This window comes from Staurois parvus, unplaced genomic scaffold, assembly GCF_062004578.1.
Source record: "Staurois parvus isolate SC_StPar_1 unplaced genomic scaffold, SC_StPar_1.0 ptg000997l, whole genome shotgun sequence".
In the NCBI taxonomy this organism is placed as follows: Eukaryota; Metazoa; Chordata; class Amphibia; order Anura; family Ranidae; genus Staurois; species Staurois parvus.
In genome coordinates this window covers 595,507-618,598 of record NW_028318793.1, presented here as the reverse complement: position 1 = coordinate 618,598, position 23,092 = coordinate 595,507, and positions in this window count along the sequence as shown.

The window sequence follows — 23,092 nt, the reverse complement described above, 5'->3', positions numbered from 1 at the left end:
GGATTCAACCATTTGTTGAACAGCTGGGATGCTCCTCCTTTTTTAATACTTACTGGAGCTGATCTCACCACCATATATTTTAGAGGGAAACTCCATTGATCTCTCCCAAGGTGGGTACTGTATCTGAATCTTGGAGGATCCTGAAGAAGCAACTGTAAGGCAAAATGCGTTGATCCATGACACTAATTTGAACCTACATATATGTACCAATCAATTTCAATTATGAATGACAATCTTAAAGCCTTTTAGATGTTTTTAAATTTGTAATAAAGTTGCTTTATTATTGTACAGGATTTATATAGCATCAACAGTTTGCACAGCGCATTACATAAGGGAGACAGTACAGTTACAATACAAATTAAAAAAAACAATAGAATTAAGAGGGCCCTGCTCATAAGAGTTTAAAATCTAATAGGGAAGGGCAAATGGTACAAAGGGTTAAAATGGTGGGGGATGAGCTGATGGAAGGGATAAATGTTTAATTGGAGGTATAGATGAGTTTTCAGGGATCGCCTAAAGGAAGCCAGAGTAGGGAATAGCCAGACAGATTGAGGTACAGAATTCCAGAGGATAAGAGAGGCCCTCGTGAAGTCATTGAGATGAGCATGCGAGGAGGAGAGAAGGGAGTTTGAGAGTAGGAGATCATGAGAGGAGCGGAGAAGACAGTTTGTGTGACATATGGAGACAAGATTGGTGATGTAGCTCAGGGCAGAATTGTGAATAGTTTTGTATGTTATTGTTAGTATTTGGAATTTAATTTGCTGAGCAATCGGAAGCCAGTGGAAGGATTGGCAGAGAGCGGTGGCACACACTGAGTGATTGGTAAGGTAGATGATCCTGGCAGCAGCATTCATGATAGACTGAATATGGGATAGCCTACAGACAGTCCTATGAGAGGGGATAGCCTACGGAAAGGCCTATGAGAAAGGCCTATGAGAAGGGAGTTGCAATAGTCAAGCAGAGACATAACAAGGGAGTGAACGAGTAGCTTGATAATTTCATTAGTTAAAAAGGGACGAATTCTGGAGATGTTAAGGAGGTGAAGTCTACAAGTTTTTGACAGCGATTGGATTTGGGACTGAAAGGCTAGATCAGAGTCCAGGATTACACCTAGTACCTTGGCTTGAGGGCAGGGACTGACAGTTGCATTATTTATCCTAATGGAAAAGTCATGGAGGAGGGCACGAGCGGGAAGAATATTATCAACTCAGTTTTAGAGATTTCATTTAAGGAAGTGGTGTGACATCCATGCTGATATGTCAGTTAGTGCATTAGTAATGTGAGAGGAGACTGAAGAAGTGAGGTGAGGAGTAGAGAAATAAAGATTTGGAGGTCATCGGAATAGAGACGGTCACCTGATAACCTACCACGGTTTCCCTTACCAAGAGAAAAGGTGTAGATAAAGAGAGGGGGTCCAAGAACAGAGCCTTGGGGGACACCAACAGTAAGAGGAAGTGGAGAGGAGGAGACAGAGTTATAGGTAACACTGAAGGAGCGCTGCGATAGGTAGAAGAACGAGGAAAGAGCTGACTCTTGGAGACAAAGGCAGTGGAGATTATTGAGAAGGAGGGGATGGTCAACAGTATCAAAGGCTGCAGAGAGGTCTAGTAGTAAGAGTGTGGAGTAATGGCCATTGGTTATAGCAGTTAGTAAATCGTTAGTGAGTTTTAGTAGGGCAGTTTTTGTGGAGTGCTGTGAGCAAAAGAAGCTTGTTTACAGTGGAGTAGGAGCTAAGACAGTTGTAGACTATGTGTTCTAAAAGTTTAGAGGTAAATGGGAGCAGCAAGATGGGTCTTAAGTTGTTCAGGTTGGTGGGGTTCAGTGAAGGCTTTTTAGGTATGGGAGTGAGCTGTGTTTTTTTTTTTTTAAGGGGGAGGGAAAGGCGTCAGCAGATAGGGAGAGATTGAAGATGTGAAGATCATAGTAGTTGCGAGGGAACAGGATCCAGGGGACGGTTGATTAGATGGGCATCTGAGAAAAGTTTGGCAACCTCTTCAATAGTAGCCAGATCAAAAGGGGAAAGTGCTGACTGTGTTGTTAGACAAGGTATGTTAAATAGGGAAGATATCTGTATAGTGGATGTGTCCTTACATACTGCATCAATCTTGTTTTTAATTGATTAGTATATGTTATCTCTGTGGCATATTTAAACTCCCCTTTACTTTTAACCCCCTCTCTTTATTGTAAATGAGATGAGAACCCTTGCAGTAATGTTGACCTAGGGATAGTACCCTTAGAGGAATGACTGGAAGGTGACCTCTGGCCTGGAACTAGAACTTCTTGTGAGGAATTTTTCTTGAAACATTCTATTTGTTTTTAAAAGCCACTGCAACAATTAAAGTGGAACTAAACCCTCCAATCTTTTGCAGTCAAGGAAGCTGCCATCTTAGCTTTGGTTTGGTCTGTAGTTGCCTTGGTGCTGCACATGTGAAAAGTTATGACACAAGACATTTGATAGTTTGACAATTTTGTTTGAGAGCACAAGCAAATGTGACAGTTATTATCCATGGCATACTATGAATGTAAATGTTTTGGTAAAACATTAAATTGAGGGTTTAGTTCTACTTTAAAGCTGAATTTCTGGTCTGGATATTTTTGCATAGCTATGATGGTCCAGCTTGTCCAGGATCAGTATGTATGTCAAACATTATACTGTATGCTATGCTAACAAAATTATGTGAAAAACAGCAATTATAAATAAATCAATAATGTGTATTACACTAGTGAACAGATAAGCATAATACAATAAATACAAATAAAAATAGTTCTCATAAAGTGAAGATGTGCTACAATATGAAATAAACGTCCCAAGTGCAAAAGTACAAAGGAATAGTATTTCCCAATGAGGATCTACAGTCATGGCCGAAATTGTTGGCACCCTTGATATTTCTCCAGGAAATCATGTATTTCTCACGAAACGTATTGCATTAACACATGTTTTGCTATACACATGTTTATTCCCTTTGTGTGTATTGGGACAAAACAAAAAAAGGGAGGAAAGAAAGCAAATTCGACATAATGTCACACAAACCTCCAAAAATGGGCTGGACAAAAGTATTGGCACCCTTTCACAACTGCGGATAAATAAGAATGTTACAAGCATGTGATGCTCCTGTAAACTCACCTGGGGCAAGTAACAGGTGTGGGCAATATAGAAATCACACCTGAAAGCAGATAAAAAGGAGAGACGTTCACTTAACCTTTGCATTGTGTGTCTGTCTGTGCCACACTAAGCATGGACAACAGAAAGAGGAGACGAGAACTGTCTGAGGACCTGAGAACCAAAATTGTGGCAAAATATCAACAATCTCAAGGTTACAAGTCCATCTCCAGAGAACTAGATTTGCCTTTGTCCACAGTGCGCAACATTATCAAGAAGTTTGCAACCCATGGCACTGTAGCTAATCTCCCTGGTCGTGGACGGATGAGGAAAATTGATGAAAGATTGCAACGCAGAATAGTCCGGATGGTGGATAAGCAGCCCCAAACATGTTCCAAAGACATTCAAGCTGTCCTGCAGGCTCAGGGAGCATCAGTGTCAGCGCGAACTATCCGTCGACATTTAAATGAAATGAAACGCTATGGCAGGAGACCCAGGAGGACCCCACTGCTGACACAGAGACATAAAAAAGCAAGACTACAGTTTGCCAAAATGTACTTGAGTAAGCCAAAAGCCTTCTGGGAAAACGTCTTGTGGACAGATGAGACCAAGATAGAGCTTTTCGGTAAAGCACATCATTCTACTGTTTACCGAAAACGGAATGAGGCCTACAAAGAACAAAACACAGTACCTACGGTAAAATATGGTGGAGGTTCAATGATGTTTTGGGGTTGTTTTGCTGCCTCTGGCACTGGGTGCCTTGACTGTGTGCAAGGCATCATGAAATCTGAGGATTACCAAAGGATTTTGGGTCGCACTGTAGGGCCCAGTGTCAGAAAGCTGGGTTTGCGTCCAAGATCCTGGGTCTTCCAGCAGGACAATGACCCCAAACATACGTCAAAAAGCACTCAGAAATGGATGGCAAAGAAGCGCTGGAGAGTTCTGAAGTGGCCAGCAATGAGCCCAGATCTAAATCCCATTGAACACCTGTGGAGAGATCTTAAAATTGCTGTTGGGAAAAGGTGTCCTTCCAATAAGAGAGACCTGGAGCTGTTTGCAAAGGAAGAGTGGTCCAAAATTCCGGGTGAGAGGTGTCAGAAGCTTATTGATGGTTATAGGAAGCGACTGATTTCAGTTATGTTTTCCAAAGGGTGTGCAACCAAATATTAAGTTAAGGGTGCCAATACTTTTGTCCAGCCCATTTTTGGGGTTTTGTGTGACATTATGTCATATTTGCTTTTCTGCCTCTGTTTTATATTTGTTCCAATACATACAAAGGGAATAAACATGTGTATAGCAAAACATGTGTTAATGCAATACCTTTTTTGTGTGAAATACTTGATTTTCAGGAAAAATATCAAGGGTGCCAACAATTTCGGCCATGACTGTATATAACAGTTCGTTTTCCAAAAGCGCCTTCCATTCAAAACTTTACTTTTTATCTTCAGTGAACACCAGTGTCCCCACACTTCCGTGCATGCAAAATGGGGGCTTACCAAATACACTGACCCCCTGCGCCTGGGCGGAGCCTTCCCTGTGATGTCATTGTATACTGATTTACCTAAAATACACTGTTCCACGTGGTTTGGTGATTATATTGCAATTCCTATAGTTTATTTTTGTCTCTAAGTGCGATTCTTTCTAAATGGTGATTTTTAGCATTTGCACCAAGAGAGGCATGTTTTATTCCCTTATGATCATATTTACATCCATATTCGTGGCCATCTGTGGACCGGTTGGAGATGCTGTTGTCTGGTCCGATATATGGTGCATCCATTTTGGCATATTAAACAAAGCACTTGCTGACCTCTCTGATTAGGGTCAGTGTATCTGATAAGTCAAGTGTCACTGGTATGCCTGTCCCTGTTGGAATATTTCCCTATATGCCTGTTCCACTGACAAGTTAAAATTTCCTTAAATTCCATCTTGGAAAATATCGACAAATATAGAGCGAGAACCTTTTCGCTGGAGACATAGACAGCAACTTAGAGCAGTAAATTGATGGAGCTGGAAACTTTATTAAGTTATGTTTTATTACTTGAAATTTTTTTATCATTACTGTACTTATAGTGTCCCTATGGGGCATCCAGGAGATATATGGGCCTGCTTCCATACAATGAGGGACTGTCACAGGAACCTCAAGATTAAAAGAGCATATTTAAATTGAGGAATCAAAATACCACACCAACATATTAGAGCTGAAAGTAAGGTTTTAATCCAAGCAAATATTGGGTGCAGCAGCCAATGTGTTTCAAATGCTATACATCACCTCCTTCATCAGTGCTTACAACTCTGAGATCTGCTTGTATAGACTTGGACTGTGATTTATAATTTGGATATGATTTGATGTCAAAATGAACTTGATAACTTTGTACAGCTGGTTTAGGCTCCATATTGTAAACAACACCTCTGAAACGCATGGAAGACACTATAAGTATGGATTAAAACCTTACTTTGGACTAATTATTATTATACAGGATTTATATAGCGCCAACAGTTTGCTCAGCGCTTTACAATATAATGGGAGACAAAACAGCAACAATACAGTTCAATACAAGAGGAATAGGAGGGCCCTGTTCCTCGGAGTTTACAATCTAGGAGACTAATATTTCCGAGTGACACTTTGACTTTAAGATTTAAAAGCAATTGTAACCTAATGAGGCTTCTAATCCTTCCTCACATTATCCAAGCTTAAGAAACAAAAACTGAGATTTAGATACACTTCAAGTGAACTGGTATCCAAAAAACATTGCAACTGAGCACATATCAAAGTCCACTCCCGTTACTAAAAAATTGAACTACAGCCACCTCAATAAAGTTATACAGTATTTACTGTATATTTCCAGTGCCAAATTATGTTGTAAAATGTACTTGTAAACTCCGAGACGTAGCATTAGAGGGGCCCATAGTGAACTTTTGAATTCATTAGTTATCTATTACCATGGGGGGGGGGGGGTTGGTAGGGAAGAGCTGCATTACATGACTGCCAAAGCTTACAGGAAATCCAATGTTGAGATTCCTCATGGTGTCATTTGTTGACCTGTACATACAGTCTATAGTAGAGTAGATTCTTTATATTACAGTGTGAGAAGTTTCAGTTCATGTTCAAACATGAGGCATGCCACAGGACACTGTACAGGTTAATGCATGACCTCTGTCTGTAGTCTAAGATCTGACACTTCCTGTGAAGAAATGATGTATTCCACAGTCCCTGGGTCTGACCATCTAGTGGCTGTGCAGGTTGGAACTACATAGTATAAGCAGTTAATATGTTAAATGTGCAAACTTCCTTTTTTTCCCGGATGTGAAATGCACCTTGTGTCTTAATATAGAGATTAGTTAACCAGAAAACAGCCTGTTTAATTGTATTATGACCATAGATTATTATTATTATACAGGATTTATATAGAGCCAACAGTTTGCTCAGCGCTTTACAATATAACGGGAGACAATACAGCAACAATACAGTTCAATGCAAGAGGGATAGGAGGGCCCTGCTCCTCAGAGCTTACAATCTAGGAGTGATAATCTTGTTAAGTTTTCTTTTGAGTGGTTGATGACTTGCTCTCCCCAGTCTGTGTGGTTATATACTTTCTTTGCCCTATCTTATCCCCATTTTCTATACCCTTTTTCTGATCCCCCTTCCCCTCCCCCCTAACCTAACTCCCCATTCCCCCCTATATCCTACATTCAAGGTTATTCTCTCCGCACTAATCTGTTATCCTGCTATGGGAGCAGTCCTCTCACCTGGATGGTAAGCTGCTGAAATGTTGTAATATTACTATTCCTAATACTTCATACTGGGAATGTTGGAACTGTCTTACCCTGTGCAAATAAAAATAAAGATTTATTTAAAAAAAAAAATAGCAGTGGCCTTTTAAACAGCCCCTGGCATCAAGTGCATAAAAGGCACATTACTTTGTGCTATGCAAGTTCTTGTCTCTGTATGTGAGACACAGCAAGGGGCTTACAAAGGGCAAGACTAGGGATGCCTTTTTCTGTACATGGTGGCCAACTGTAGTTCCTAGATCACCAAGATTACTGGTAAAAGTTTTTTTTATCCTGGCATTTATTTCCTGCTACACTACTGGAATACAAAAGACCTGTGCAACCAAGGCTTTTACTTTTTATCATTTTTTTAAAAAAAGCCCTTTACTCATTTGTATTGTTATTAAATTTTGTTTAAGATGTGATGGAAGTATACAGAGTTTAAAATCACACTCAATTTTGCAGTCCCTAAAAACACAAAGGAGCAATGGAAGAAATGCATAGAAAATGGTAGGTAGCAAGGCATCAGCGGACCTATTAGACCCAACTTGTAGGCAGGTGCAGTCTAGAGTCTCCACTGCAGGTGCCGGTCATCCGTAGCGGCAATGAAACTGGAGGAGGAATTTTGGAGGAACTGGGTTTCTCCATGGTTTCCTTGGGCCCCTGGAGCAGCTATCCAGGTGGCCATGGCTGCCCTCTTGGGTCATGCAGAGTTATTTTAAGTCTCTGACCTCCAAGTTTCGGAGCTGTATGTAACAGGATACCAGTCTGTCAGGAACAGCACTAGCGATAGGGAGAGGTCTCAGTGGTGTAGGGAAAGAGCTCAGATCCAAAGACCGCTGACTCTGCTCTGAACTGTTATAAGTGTCCCATTCGAGGTGTGCTCCCCCCTGTCAGGCCTGTTGGTACTGTTTGACAAGTTCTTCAAAATATGGTTATTTGGCAAATCAGGACTCTGTGTGCTTTCTGCACCATGCTGGACCTACCCAACAAGCTCATAGGTAAATATTTGGATAGTCCTTTTGCTTTTACTGAATGCTACTAATATGGCACTCCCACAAACACAAATGCAAACAGTTTAAAAAAAGAAAGACTATTTTTACAATTTGCAAGTTTTTAACAGGTAATGGTACCTTTTTTAGTAATGGAATTGATTTAAGACACCTAATAACCCCAATATACACTTGGACTGTGCCCGAGAGCCACAACGCCCCACCTATTGGTAAATCAGTGGCAGAGGACAACAAATGAGAGCAGGAATAAAGATACCAGCAAACTGTGTCGGAATCCCATTAACACTTAAGTAGTTTCCTAATTATAAAAGTAATTAAAGACATGTTTGTATAGCATTCTTATCATGAAATGGGAACAATTTGTGATGCAAATGGAAAGCAGAAACTGTTCAATGGAGATGTCTTAATCTAAAAGCCAGTCTGTGATACTGGCACAATTTTAATTAAAATGCACTTTCTTCCCTTTTTTTTGATGCTTTGCAATCTCAGTCTAAATAAAAAGCTTTGAATATTGCCACATCTGCTGGTGTGACAATTCACTTAACAAGCGCAGTTACTAATCATGTTTTGATGGAAAATACACATACTTGTAAAAACATTGTTCCGTTTTGTGCTTTTTAACCAATTGTTATATGGACCCCAGGAGTCAAATAGAATTAAACCTATTTCAAAGCAAAAATCCTAGTTAGCTGACTACCATGCCGACTTAGTTCTTTGAGACAGTCCCCCAAGCACAAGTATGCTGGTAAGGAGTTATTATCACTTTTATCCAGGTTTTATCTGCAGTACTTACTTCTGACCATTACTTTTTCTTGAGCTCTACATTGCTCTACATTACTTTCTCTTGAGTTCTGCACTCTCCATTACTTACGCAAGGTGCAGGAATCAGGAGTTAGTAATTCAGAGTGCAGGGCTGTCCCCTACACTCTGAATTACTTACTCCTGATTCCTGCATTCTACATTATCTACATATTACTAACCCCCTGTACTTTTATAACAGACTGACCCTGGCCCTGAACTCTACGTTACATATTACCAACCCACTTTGCATTACACACTCCTGACCCCTGGTCTATGCATTTTTACTGACCTTTGCACTGTGTATTATTGATTACTGACCCCTGTACAGTGCATTACATACTACTAAACCCTATACTCTTTGTTTACATACTCCTGACCCCAGCACTATGCACTACATACTACTTACCTTTATCTCTATGTTACACATTACTGACCACTGCACTGTGCATTTTATTCCCACTGATGCCAGAGCTATTTTTCCTCACTCTAATGTCACATCAATACTTTCCTATCACTGACCAGCACCACCAGCCATTTTTCTCTTACTGAGCAATAATGCCAGGAACTTTTTTGCCACTAACTAATGAGTCACGGGGTTTTTTTTTCTTAATGAGTACATTCCAGCTTACCCGTTCTGGCGAGCCGATAGTCCTAAAGCCCAATTCATGTTTCAAGTGAAATGCTTTATTTATTTTAAATTTGATGTTCAGGGAATCAGTGAGTTCTCAGTGTATAGACATTTTTTTCCCTTTGAAAATCAGCCCTAATGAGAGCAGAGGGACCTGTGTCCTGCACTATGTTGTAGAAAAGGCTGTCTAAGCAGTGGTCTCTCTGCATTGGTCAGACATGCCCCACTCTAAGTAGTAAGAACTCATTCAGTAAATTTTACACTCCCTGCTAATTGCTGGGTACTGGCTGTGACTCTGATACAGGTTTTGTTGGTCCTCTGCACATAGAACACTGCTTCCACGCAAGGGCTTCTCTGCAGCACAATGCAGAATGAAAGATTTTCTACCCTATGTACCCTTCCCCTGCACAACTAATTTATAGACATTTTCCCCGAAACTTCAATTAGCTTTTAAGGGTATTGGGTCCATCATGGGTTTAAAGGATTAGGGGTCCACCATGAAAGCAATGCTTGGACATATAGCATCTCATTAACTTGAAAAAAAACAAATTTTTATGCAAATTGTTCCAGTGGTCAGATTCATTTTACAATGTAATACCAAATTTCCTCTGGATGTGGGTAGCTAAATAAAATAATTACTTATAGTGGCCAGGCATGGCTTTTCTCATTTATACAGTAAACACCAAGACCATTGAGGTTTCTTATAAAAAAAAAAAAAAAAAAAGTAAATTTCTACATTATTTAAATGCCTTATCAAACTGTAGTAGATTTTCTTTAAAATCAAAGCATTAGAGGCCCCACTGTAGTTGCCTGCTGGACAGGCTTCCCCTATTGTTATGGGTTTACCATATGCTATAAATGTATTGATATGTCCCATAATCCCCCGGGGCTCTGCGGTATCTGTCAGGCTTAGAAAAATGTGTAGCAGTTATTCGGCCAGTACTCTCTTCCCATTCTGTCTTCACTATATTACTTAACCTCCCTTTCAACCTTGGCTTCAGTATAGGTTATAAAGCAATCTATAATCCTGCTAGTTTTTCTCAGAGCCGGACACTGCAAAATATTAAATATCCTGTATGACTGAATAAAACATTTAAATGGTGTGAAAATATAATGAAAGTCAGCGCGGCACAAAAGGGCACTGCTGCAGTAAAACAATGGCAAATCAAATACCACTCGGATGGTTTTCAATGATACATTGAACATTTTCACATGCTTCAGTTTTTTTAATCGAAATGTTTCCAGTAAATGGTTCCTATTGGTTGAAAACAAATTTTTATACCTAGCAGAATTATTTACGCACACGGCTAATGCGCAATTTACAACCTAATGATCTGAAGAATTTTGTGCCTATGCCTATTTTTCCTGCCCTACATCGTTTTAGTTTACAGGATACCTAACACAAAGATGTAAAGAAAGTGTCTGTATTGCTTGATGGGAAGAATACAAGAAAATGGCAACTACCCCAAACTATAACTGGGCTTTGCAGCAAGGAGCACATGGCAGGGCTGTGCATCTAAATAAAAAAAATTCCCAGGTCACTTACCAACCAGCCTGGAACAAACTGAGTTATCGCTTAGATTGTAAGCTCCCAGGATCAGGCCCTCCAATCCCTCTTGTATTGAACTGTATTATTACTATTATTATTATTATACAGTAATTATATAGCGCCAAAAAGTTAGCTTTGCGCTATACATTATAGTGGGGGGCAGTACATGAGACAATACAGTAACAGTACAATACAATACACGAGGGGTTCGAGGGCCCTTTGCAGCAAGGAGCACATGGCAGGGCTCCTTGGAGCTTACAATCTAGGAGGGAGGGGATAGTGGTACAGGAGGAAATGGCTGTGAGGGATGGAGTGTTAGGAGGAGATCGGCTGTTAGGTGAGGGCGGGGTAGGCTTCCCTGAAGAGATGGGTTTTCAGGGTGTGCCTAAAGGTGAGGAGGGTAGATGACAGTCTGATGGATTGGGGTAGTGAGTTCCAGAGGATGGGGGAAGACCATGGGAGGAGACCAGGGAGCTAGAGAGTAGGAGGTCTTGTGAGGAGTGAATGAGTACGGGTTGGGTGGTATTTGGGTATCAGGTCGGTGAGGTAGTTTGGGGCAGTATTATGAATAGCTTTGTACGTCAGTGTTAGTAGTTTGAATTTTATACATTGGGCAATCGGAAGCCAGTGGAGGGAATGACAGAGGGGGGTGGCAGAAGCGGAGCGGTTGGTAAGGTGGATGAGTCTGGCCGCTGAGTTCAGGAAAGACTGAAGCGGGGAGAGTCTGTGTTGAGGTAGGCCGGTGAGGAGGGAGTTGCAATAGTCGAGTCGTGATATAAGGGAGTGAATGAGTTGTTTATATTATTATTATACAGTATTTATATAGCGCCAAAAAGTGTGCTTAGCTGTATTGTTACTGTATTGTCTCCTGTTATATTGTAAAGTGCCGAGAAAACTGTTGGCACTATATAAATCCTGTATAATAAAAATAATAATAATAATCCTGTCTAACACTTCACATTAAAACAAGGGGTTTAGTTTGCACACATATGCATAAGCTGCAGAGGCCAAGTCACAGCACCCCAGTGTCTGCAGTCCTAACTCTAGAAATTTTGAGAGTCTCCAAAGTTGGAGCACATATACAATAGTGAATAGATTGAGGGAAGATATGCCTGGAGGAAGCCCACCCCTCCTTAAAAGGTACAGGGATGCACCAGATACCCAGCAATAGCACAATGGCAGTGAAGGTATTCAATGCATCCTCTGATTATCTCACCAACAGTACAAACAAATGGAAACTGAATCACCCACCCTATAACTGGCCTTTGCAGCAAGGAGCACATGAAAGGGCTGTGCATGTAAAAAAAAAAACAAATATTCCCAGCTCACTTACCAGCCAGTCTGCAAGATACCAAATTATCCTGTCTAATAGTTCACGTTAAAAGAAGAGGTTTAGTTTGCACACATTTGCAAATATCTGCATAAGCTTCAGAGGCACCATAAATTTTGAGAGTCTCCAAAGCTGGAGCACATTTATAATAATGGTGTCAGAGGAATAATACTAGCACAGCTAAGGATAATGCGAATACTATAGCGAATGTTCATTCTTGTGCAGCTAATTCTTATTCACGTGCAGCTAATGCCTGTACATGTGTATCAACACACAGACAAGCTTGGGCTAATGTCCAGTGTGCACGGACACATAGGCGCATCTCTGTGCACCAGCGTGCATCAGCACGCACATCACTTGCATTGGCACCAAGTTGCCTATTTAAAGGACACCCTGGTGTGTGCTAATCACTGGATGTTCTTCAGCTTCCCCATGATCTGTGTTTCTGCCTATGCTGGCTTATCTCCTGTTCCTGACCCAGTTAATTCCTCACCTTGCTGTATGGATTTGGATACAATCCTTGGCTTGCCTCTGAACATTCTCTGCCAGCTTCCCTGGTTCTTGGCCTGCTACTGGACCTTACTCTGCCTGCTTCTCTGGTATTGACCCCAGCCTGCTCCCTGACCATGCTTCTGCCTCATCATGTATGACCCCGGTTCATCCTGACTATGTCCCTGACTCTGGCAGTTACCTGCTACCAAGCTACTGGCACCCGTACTTCTTTGAGCCTTGTACTTCTGTCATCACCTTCAGGGGTGCTTGGACTAGAGCCGCAAGGTAAGCCCTCTTATCAGTTCGGCCTTCAACCAATTACATGAAAAATTAATAGATTGAGGGCAGGTATGCCTGGAGGGAGCCCACCCCTCCTTAAAGGTATATGGACGCATCGGGTACCCAGCAATAGCACAATGGCAGCATAGGTATCCACTGGAGTGCCATGATGTGGCCTCTGCAGCTTATGAATATATATGTGGAAATATGTGCAAACTAAACCCCTTGTTTTAATGTGAACTGTTAGACAGGGTACTTTGGTTTGTTGAAGGCCTGTAAGTGAGCTGGGAATATTTGTTTGTTGTTTTTTTTTTTATACATCATGGGGAGAATGCATATTCCTGGCTTAGAGTTGCTTGTGGAGGGAGTCATTCTGTGAAGGAGTGTCCACACTAGGGGAGGGTCAGGCTGGCCCAAATGAACTATGTCCCTCACTAACATCTGAGGCTGCTGCATGTGCTGTATAAATTGTATGCAGCAGAGGCTACATACAGCACGGTGTTCTGGTCTGAGCCAAGAATGCAAAGCTTTGATCGACTTGGGTACAACCAGCCTGTCAAATTTTTCTACATGGGATTACTGCCCACAACTATAGCAGTAATCATAGTATTCCACCTGTGGTGGAAGGAAAGAGAATTGCATCATCTATGGGCTGCCAAGGCCTTATGCTCTATATTGGATTGCATGCAAAAGAACCCAATTCTTTTACTACCAATGGGAACCGACTACATCATCTGATACCTTGCCTAACAATCAGAATAAGCCACCTCATTGTCTGCATCCAGGGTTGATCACTTGCAGGTAGTCGCCGTATAGCGAATATATGTGAGCTACTGCTTTAGTCGTGGGAGCTGGTAGCCTCCCATTGCTTTGAATAGTGTTGCTTCCCACAACTAATCGCCAGACCCCACTCTAATTTTCTTGCATCTACATGCTGTCGGGCAAACACATAGGTGTGAATGTAGCCTTAAAGTGGAAATCCAGGCAAAACTTATTTTTTTCCAGTTTCAAATAGAATGAGTGTCTGTTTTTCTATTGACATTCTGTTTTAGTTATTCTCACCTAAGCACACCCTCTTGCTTGGATGCATGAGCTAAAGGCAGATGGATTCCAGGAAGTAAATTCTACTTGATTCCTTTGCCCTTCCTCAAACTGGCCTTGGCTAAAAATGCTAGTGGCAGTGTTTTCCAAAGTGACATCTCAGCATGGAGAAATGGATGTGTAGTGCCCCGCTAGGTAGCCATGGGGAGCTAGTTGCTGATTAGTTAGAAAGGCTGAGTCTGGGGAAATAGTCACCAGGTTTATATTTGGCACAGGGCTGAGAGGCTCTGCAGGTCAGTTCCCTGATACCTCCCCCTGCTCTAGAATCTTGGAGAAGATTCTAGAAGCAGTGGGCAGGGGTGAGGAGGGGCTGGCCTTCACACTTGAAGGACTTTGGCCAGTCCCCAAGCAGGGTGCTTGGTTGGGGCCAGGGCAGCCTTTAAATGTGACTGAGCCTGCTCAGCAGTGGGAGAGTTCGAGTGGAAGATATAGAGAAATCTGAGATGCAGGATCCTGGGAGGGGGCCCAGTGGGAAGGGGCCTACCTACAGGCTGGGTCTTGGAGAGGAATATTGCCTTGCTTGGGACTGTTCATCTTAAAGTGGTAGGCACTGGATCCCCTTGCCCAGGGATTCCTCCAGACAGTTGAGTAAAGAAGAGGATTTATCTGGGTCTGGGGTGGTACATCAGGACAGGCTGGAGAGCTCAACAAGAAGAGAAGTTCTGTCTTTGGACAAGTACATAGTTGCCAGGAAGTTGTACTCAGTTTGCAGTTCCCTTGGGCATTCCATACACCCCTTACTCTATCCAAGTTCAATTCCCCCGGTAAAACATAAAAACCAAGCTCAAAGACTGTTTAGTGTCTGTGGAATGCAAGTCTGTGAAAAATGTGTGATGCTTGGCTGTGCAGGACTATAGGTGGACCCAAAACATTAGCAACTACTAAGTGCTGCAGATGGATGTAGTGCTCAGATACAGTTTAGTCACACTTTAAGAATTAATGGCACCACAAAGCACCTACAATAAAAACGTGTTTCTGAGTTGCGCAAAATCTTACAGTTGTCACTAAAAAAGAAGTATAAGGATAATCTTACACTGCAAACACCTGCTCCAGTGACATCTGTCAAAGAGTGATGACTTTTTGCTTTGGGGAAATATAAGCGTACTTATGTATCCAGAACAGGAATTCTCAAATAATTTCCTCAACAGGGGCAGAAAACTAGAAATTGTTTGAGCTGGAGTTCAACTTTAAATAACGCAGCTCCAAAATGTACACTATAAGCAAAAATGACTTTGTACCAAACATTTTCCCGTTGGCAGGGCACTGATGTTAAGCTTGTAATTAAACATCCAATGTCCTTTGCTTAGCTGTCCAAGGCACTCGATGATATATTGGATAATTAAAATTCCCTCAGACACTATCAGTATGAAGAGAGTTTAATTCTACATGACAAGTCAGGGTCCCATGTTACCCTTCTTGGCACATCAAAGTCACAGGTTGTTTTCTTGTGTACTCTTCTTTTACCCAATGCATTTCTGCTAAATGTACCTAATAATTTGTTTACCTAAAAGATGATTGCAGAAGCTATGCCATTAAAATACATTCTGCTGCAGCACAAAAGTTTTAATTAGTATAACTTCTTCTTGTCAGTATTGTTTTGTAGTGTTAATGACTTAAATGTGGGTAACTAATGTGTGTATAGTAAATTTCCTCTGCTCTCAAGCTGGATTGCTCCCGCTGTGTCCTCCATGTTGGTTGCACATGATTCATAGAGCCATCCAGGCTCCAAAACATGAAGATAAGAAAGAAACTGCGCACCAATGATGTCACACAGATTCTGATTTATTTGAGGCCAACAATCACTATGATAGTCCCCGCCCTTGGGACCTACCATTCATAGCTGCTACTGTACATGCGTGAAGTGCTTTGTGAATGGTCCCGCAGACTTCTGTGACCTGTGCATTGCCCAGAAGGCTGTGGGGGAAGGAGGTGGGCCGAACGTCTGGTTCAGTTGCCACGGCTCATGTGACCAAAAGGGGGAGCGAGTACAGTGGGGCAAAAAAGTAATTAGTCCCAAAATTAGCCCCAAAACATCACTGCTCTAGAGGAGATCTGCATGGAGGAATGGGCCAACATACCAGCAACAGTGTGTGCCAACCTTGTGAAGACTTACAGGAAACATTTGACCTCTGTCATTGCCAACAAAGGATATATAACAAAGTATTGAGATGAACTTTTGATATTGACCAAATACTTATTTTCCACCATAATTTGCAAATAAATTCTTTCCAAATCAGCCAATGTGATTGTCTGGATTTTTTTTTTCTCATTTTGTCTCTCATAGTTGAGGTCTACCTATGATGCCAATTACAGGCCTCTCTCATCTTTTTAAGTGGGAGAACTTGCACAATTGGTGGCTGACTAAATACTTTTTTGCCCCACTGTACCTGTCAAAACAAGGTAACCACTCCCCCCTCCCAAAAAAAATTGGCAGTGAGAGCGGGGAAAATGTAGACAAGCAGAACTTCCTCTTTTGGGTAAAGTTCCTCTCAAAGTTGGCCATACACAGATCGAATTTCAGTCAATTCCTACTGAATCGGCTTTTGTCAAGGGAGCTGGGTGGAAAATCCTTGACAGAACAGCACCTGTATCCAATCAGATGCTGGCGCTGTTTGTGTATTCTGACAGGTGCAGGAGCCAGCTGTCAGAATACTAGCTGGCACTGCAGATTTGTTGTTCATTGTGGGCAGAGGTTGTTGATTTTTTTCTTATCACTTGATATAGGACTGTTAAAATGGACCTTGCACTAAAATAGCAAGGTCAGGTTATTTAGTGTGTCCTGTCCACACTTTTCTTGCTAAAACCTTCTATTAAACTGCAAAAATAAAACCAGTAAAAGATAAAGAATATGTACAAATAACATACTAGACTTAACGCTGATTACCCTTGGATGTATACTGTATATCCCGAGAGTTAAAGATAGCGGCACCCATCTAGATGCCTTGATCTCAACTAAGATTAAGCATCATAAAATTTGACAAGGATATGCGACTCAGATTTTAAAAATAAGCACCGCTATTATTTTTTAAAGCTGCACCTCTTCTGTGGTCACAAATTAGGGTGTCCTTCTGACTTCTGAAGTCCACAAATTAGGGTCACCTTATCAGAACCAAACTCTTAAACAGCTATACCTTGCAATCATCCAAATGGATACAAGCAAGTTTAAAGATCATTGAAAAAAATATTATATGCATAAATAAAAAACATACTTCAATTCACTCATGCTTTTTGTATCCTGTCAAGCAAAATAATAAATTCAGCCAAGTAAGGACCTGAAATGACTATACATAGAATCATCAACCACAAAGTAAATATCAGGCTACCAGTGGCAGACAACTTTCTTAGCCAAGACAGAGAATGTTGTCCTCAGGTGGGCGTATGGGTAGTCTCTACATGGTGTGACAGTGTGGCGATCTGTCACCCAGGATTCTCAGCAAGGCAGGTTGAGGGGCTCCAGGGTAAGTGTTTGATGCAGAGGAAAGTGGCTTTTCACTTTCCTCCTTTGTTTGTAAGGTCCATTTTGGGATCTGGAGCCTGGAGATTTCAAAGAGATCTGGGAGGGATGAAATCTCCAATCCTGGGACCAGGTTTTGGGAATGGCCAGGAGACTGATTGCACAGGTGTATGAGGGGCCTTTTCATAGAGTCAGGACCAGGGTTCTGGGCTCCACCCCGGCAGATAGGAGTCAGGAGGGCTCCACCAAGGAGAGGTGGAAGCCAATAGCAGCAAGGGGCTGCTAGAGACTAGCTGTGTGCTAGTGGCCAGCTGTGTGCGAGAGCCATATTTTTGAAAGAGTCTGCAGGAGACAGACGTAAGCCTGAAGAGGAAGGACAGTGGAAGAGTGTTTATATCTGAGAGAGCCAGGAGGCTGCATTTTGTTTATATTGATGGTGAATACCCCTGCGTGGGAAGCTTTGTGGAACATTTTCTTTAAATAAAAGTGGGCTAAAAAGGCCTTAAAAGAAAGTGAGTTGCTGTGTGCGTTTAACCAAGCTCTACCATTTGAAGAGAGTTCCCACAATGGGCATAGGAGATGTCCCAGGTAGACTTAAGGGAGAGGTCCCTATTTGGGCATAGGGGAGTTCCCCAGGTGGGCTTAGAGAGAGGTCCCAATGTGGGCATAGAGGAGGTTCGAGGTGAACTTAGAGGAGAGATGCCTAGGTGGGCATAGGGGAGGCCTCCTGGTGGGTATATGGAAGGTTCCTAGGTGGATGTACAGGAGGTCCCTAGGTGGGCATAGCAGAGGTCCTCAGGTGGGTGTATGTGAGGTCTCTAAGTAGGCGTAAGGGAGATCCCTAGTTGGGCATCAGGGAAGTTCCCAGGTAGGCATACTGGAGGTTCCCAGGGTGGCATATGGGAGGTCCCCAGGTGGGCATACAGAAACTCAGAGAGGGTGTCACAGTGTTCTATTATTCACCATTCATCTGAAAACCAAACAATAGGTAAGAAATTGTACAAAAACTGCAATCTCTGAAATATGCCATCACCAGTTTATGGTATGCACTCAGGAGTGAGTAGATTATAAAAATATACAATTGCATTTATTTCTTAACATTTTGATATGTATCAATTGGGTATTTAGCTGTTTGGCAGGGCCTGCCCTATTCTTTTCTTGGAATATTCATTAAAGTTCTCTTTCTGCAGATAAAAATCAACAATAGCATGGCTTCGCACCGAGTGCCAATATAACATGCAATACTGCCATGCAAATACTGACTAGGTTATTAATTTCCCCTGAAAGCAGCCTTTAAACATATATTAAATTGTTGACATTTTATTACTGATAACATCATTAACTGATCCTTTTTTTGTTATTAAATTTCCCACCATGATAGAACATAACCTAACACAGGAAAAGCCTGTAAATATAATTACTGCATTGTCTGTTTACTAAAGAGAGAATGCATACTCTATTAATATTGTGCTGTCTTACCTCTAGGGTTTAATAACATGTGTCAGTATTTCTTAAATTTTGTGGAACGTCTGAGATCCCCCGGCACGACAACGTGGCTAATGTATAAAATCTGGAAGAAAATTAAAATGAAGGTATTACTCGTATGAGCCAATTAAATCCCAACTGTACGTGCAATTTGCTGCTGCTAGAAGAAAAAAAAAAAAGAAAAACGTACAGATTCCAGTATGACTTGCCAATTGTGTCTGTCAGTTTTAATAGAAATCTGTGCTTCTTGCCACAATTATCTTGCTATATTATGTAAAATTAGACGTGAGAAGTTACAAAATGTCAGCTTAGCTCTGGGCTTCAGTTCTCCCCCTTTGTTTCTGGTAACATGATTTTGCTTTATGGATGCTGGAAAAGAAGTCGAAATGGGTTCAAAGTGAATCCCCGGGATTCAGGAAGTTCACAAACATTTGGTTGAAAACTTTGGCGGTTGGCTGCCAAAAATAAGGGACAACCTACAATGCAGTGCATAGCCTTTGGTTTTGGTATGCTTGAGCCACAAGAGACAATAATTGGTAGCAATGGATAACCCAATCCCACTTCACAAAGGGGGAATTTTTTTTTTTTATTCATTTAAGTTTTACCATTGACACAGGTCTCCCATGGCAGTATCCAGCTTCCCATGCCTTTTGTTGTACAATAGCTTAACATACAGCATGGATAACAAGAGTCACCCCCCTAGACGTTTTTGGTGTTCACAATGTTCACAGACTTTGAACAAGATTTGCAAAACTGTTCACGAACCAAACCCAGGCAGATTTGCTCATCTTTATTAATAAGACCACCCCTCTGGATTGGTTTGTTATTCAGGTATAAATTATGATAATTGAAGCAAGATGAAAGTAAAATATATACTTTAATACATTTTTCCTCCCCTCTGAACAGTTCAAATTTTCAAGGGAAAAAGTCATTTGAAGTCTGACAATTGCTGTTTCGGTAATTGCCGTGTAGGTCATGCATACAAGTTTAGTTCAATAAGCTACAATATGTGTATTTCATGCCAGGGTGATCATTCATTTCAGCCATGTGATTGATATGTTCAGTTCTCAGTAAATTGTAACTACGGTCAAAAAATCACAAACTATGAAGTCCGTCACTGATCTTAAAGGGTATGTAAATCCTGGACAATGAACTTTTCTTATTTTATCATGTTTGGTCTGTTAAATATACAATTAAAAGTGTTTTGCTATTTTCATGGTCAGGGTTCAGGCTCAGAAACTAGTGGCTAAGCAGTTGAGAGGCTCCCACTGACCAGCAGGATAAGTACACTAGCAGGTCTCCTTGGTGGATGAAGTGGGCTCATCCAAGGCATGGGATCTAAGAACTAATGGGTATTCACCAGAGCCCCTGATGGTAGAGATGGGTTTTGGGGCATGTTAGTACCATGTTGCGGTCTATAGGATCGCCCCACCAGGAGTTGAGCAAACTGGAGTCCAGCAGTAGATATAGCAGGTAGGGATCAATCAAAAGCATAGTCAGTAAAAAAGCCAAAGGTCAGTAAGAAGTGGTTGCAGGTTGGGTTAAATCTGAGGTGTAGTTGAGGAACAAGCCATAGGCTGGAAAGACCACAAAAATATGACAAACAGGAACTGTAGACACAAGGCTTAAATCAGGAATTACATCTAAGGAGCAAACAGTTCAAGGTGCAGCAGAAACAAGAGACAAGGCAAGATTGTCCAAGAGATCAAAAACGAGCTGCCCAGTATTTGAATTGGCACAGCAAAAGCCACAGCCAGACATCACAGAGGTTGCAGGTTCAGACCCGGACCCTGACAGTTATAGCCGCTCAATGAGTGCTAGTTAACATCTTGTGATCCTGACAGAAATCCAGCAAGCTTGTAATGTAGTGTAGTGAGCATACAACACAGTGACACTGCCGCACTTAATAGCCAAGGAGTCTAACCAGCCCTTCCCAGGTTACCTCTGTAAACTACAGAACACCACCCCCTATATTATGGATATGAGTAGAGTGGAAGTGTCCTACAATTCAAATAAGCTGTCTAAATTGACAATGGTACTCCTCCATAGATACAGTACACTACCTGAGTGGTGTCACCATAAACAGGAAGTATGTTAAATGGCAGAATCAACAGGTATAAATAAGCCAAAAAAATGACCAATAGTAGCTGAAGCACTGCCCAGAGAGATACGGGTAGGGAAATGCCTTGCTTCTATGGAACTAATCTAGGTTTGGCAGTAATGCCTATGTCCTTATAATTGCTTATACATCCCACACAATGTTATATGTTCTTTTTTAAATGCTCTCACAGTAAATGAGTAAACATCGGGATCATTCCACAGATAAATGCATCGCTAACGCAGAGCTAGAAAGGAAAACTGAAATCCGATCTCCGGTGGCATTTCTCAGTAATGTATTTCTCAATCCCATAATCCCTGTGGTCATATCATTTTGGTGTTTGAACTGTACAACAAAAAGTACCTTGTTTCATTAATTCTTCTCACAGGCAGATCTTTATTCCAGTTAATCCAGTAAATGCATTTCTAGGAGTTGACAATGGAAAACCGTATAAAACATGTTTCATTTTGCCTTAGTTTTCCTTATGATCCAAACCCGATTGATGCTAAAGGGACTGCAAAGTATCAAACGGCATCGGCCTGCAGATTGCCGGAAACATTTCTAGTTGTGGCCCTACGCGTTTCTCTTTTCTGTGAATCAGCACAGGTCATTGTGCAAAATAAATCATCTCAGAGTTTTTATTGGACTGGACTGGCAACCTGCCACGCTTGGCATTTACCAGAAGTGCTGGTAGATCATAAATTAGCTGTGTGCCGACATCACTTAATATGAACTTCCTAAAGCAGTATTAAACCCAAAAGCAAACATTTATTATACTGCAGCTTACCAATTCTTAGATGTGATGGCTGCATTAGTTTTCTTCTATTTTCATCTGGTGATCCTGCCAGTAAGTCTATTCTGTGTTCAAGTCATCACTGCATCCTCCTCACACACCAATGTTGATCAACAAAGATGTCCAACAAGAACTACCTGATGATCTAGTTTAAGCTGGAATGGAGCCTGGATGTACCCTGTACTAGTACTATAGTTGTATCCCACTGGGTGCATACAGATGTAGATTCCTGGACTTTCTGTCAATGGGACAACTGAGATCCTGATCTGTGTAGAAGAGCTGCTGTCAGAAGCAGGGGCGGACTGACCATTCGAGCACTCGGGCACTGCCCGAGGGCCCGGGGTCAGTAGGGGGCCCTATGAGATGCCCCTGGTACCTTTCATACGCTTTTTTGGGTGTGGTTTGAGTGTGAGCAAGGACATAGGGGCCCCATGATCTCTTATTGCCCGGGGGCCCCATGAGTTATCAGTCCGCCCCTGGTCAGAAGATCTTTCTGCATTAAAGAATATGTTATTCCAGCATTTCATATTTCTGATATGTTTCTGTTCTACCATGTGCCTGTGATAAAACGTATCTTATTCTCTTTGCATTGCTTCTTTTGTGTGAAATACCTGGTGATCCTGCTAGTACCCCCTGCTTTGCTATTTCAAATGGACCATGCTAGGCATGAGAGCATATCCATCCCAGCATGGTCAGTTTTCTGGCTGTGCTGGGAGAACAGCATGCCTGTCCTCCCATGGCCAAGACTTGTGCACTCCCCCCCTTCCTGCACAGCCAATCACTGAGAAGGTCAGTGTACTGCTGTCTCTCTACCCCACCTCTCCAAGACACGTATGCTGCTGAGAACAAAAATAATATGTAATCACCAGGGGCGGACTGACAACTCATGGGGCCCCCGGGCAATAGGGGATCATGGAGCCCCTGTGTTCTTGCCCAAACTCAAAAAAGCCTATGAAAAAGGTACCAGGGGCATCTCATGGGGCCCCCTACTAACCCCGAGCCCTCTGCCCGAATTTCCAAATGGTCAGTCCGCCCCTGGTAATCACTTTCAAAAAAATGAAAAAAAAACAAATTGATTGTGTGTGTGTGTATATATATATATATTATACACACACATACTTAAACTGACTGGATTGTTCACATTCACATGTACTTTAGTCAAAGCTACAGGTACTTTGTCATCCGCTAAAATACACTGTAG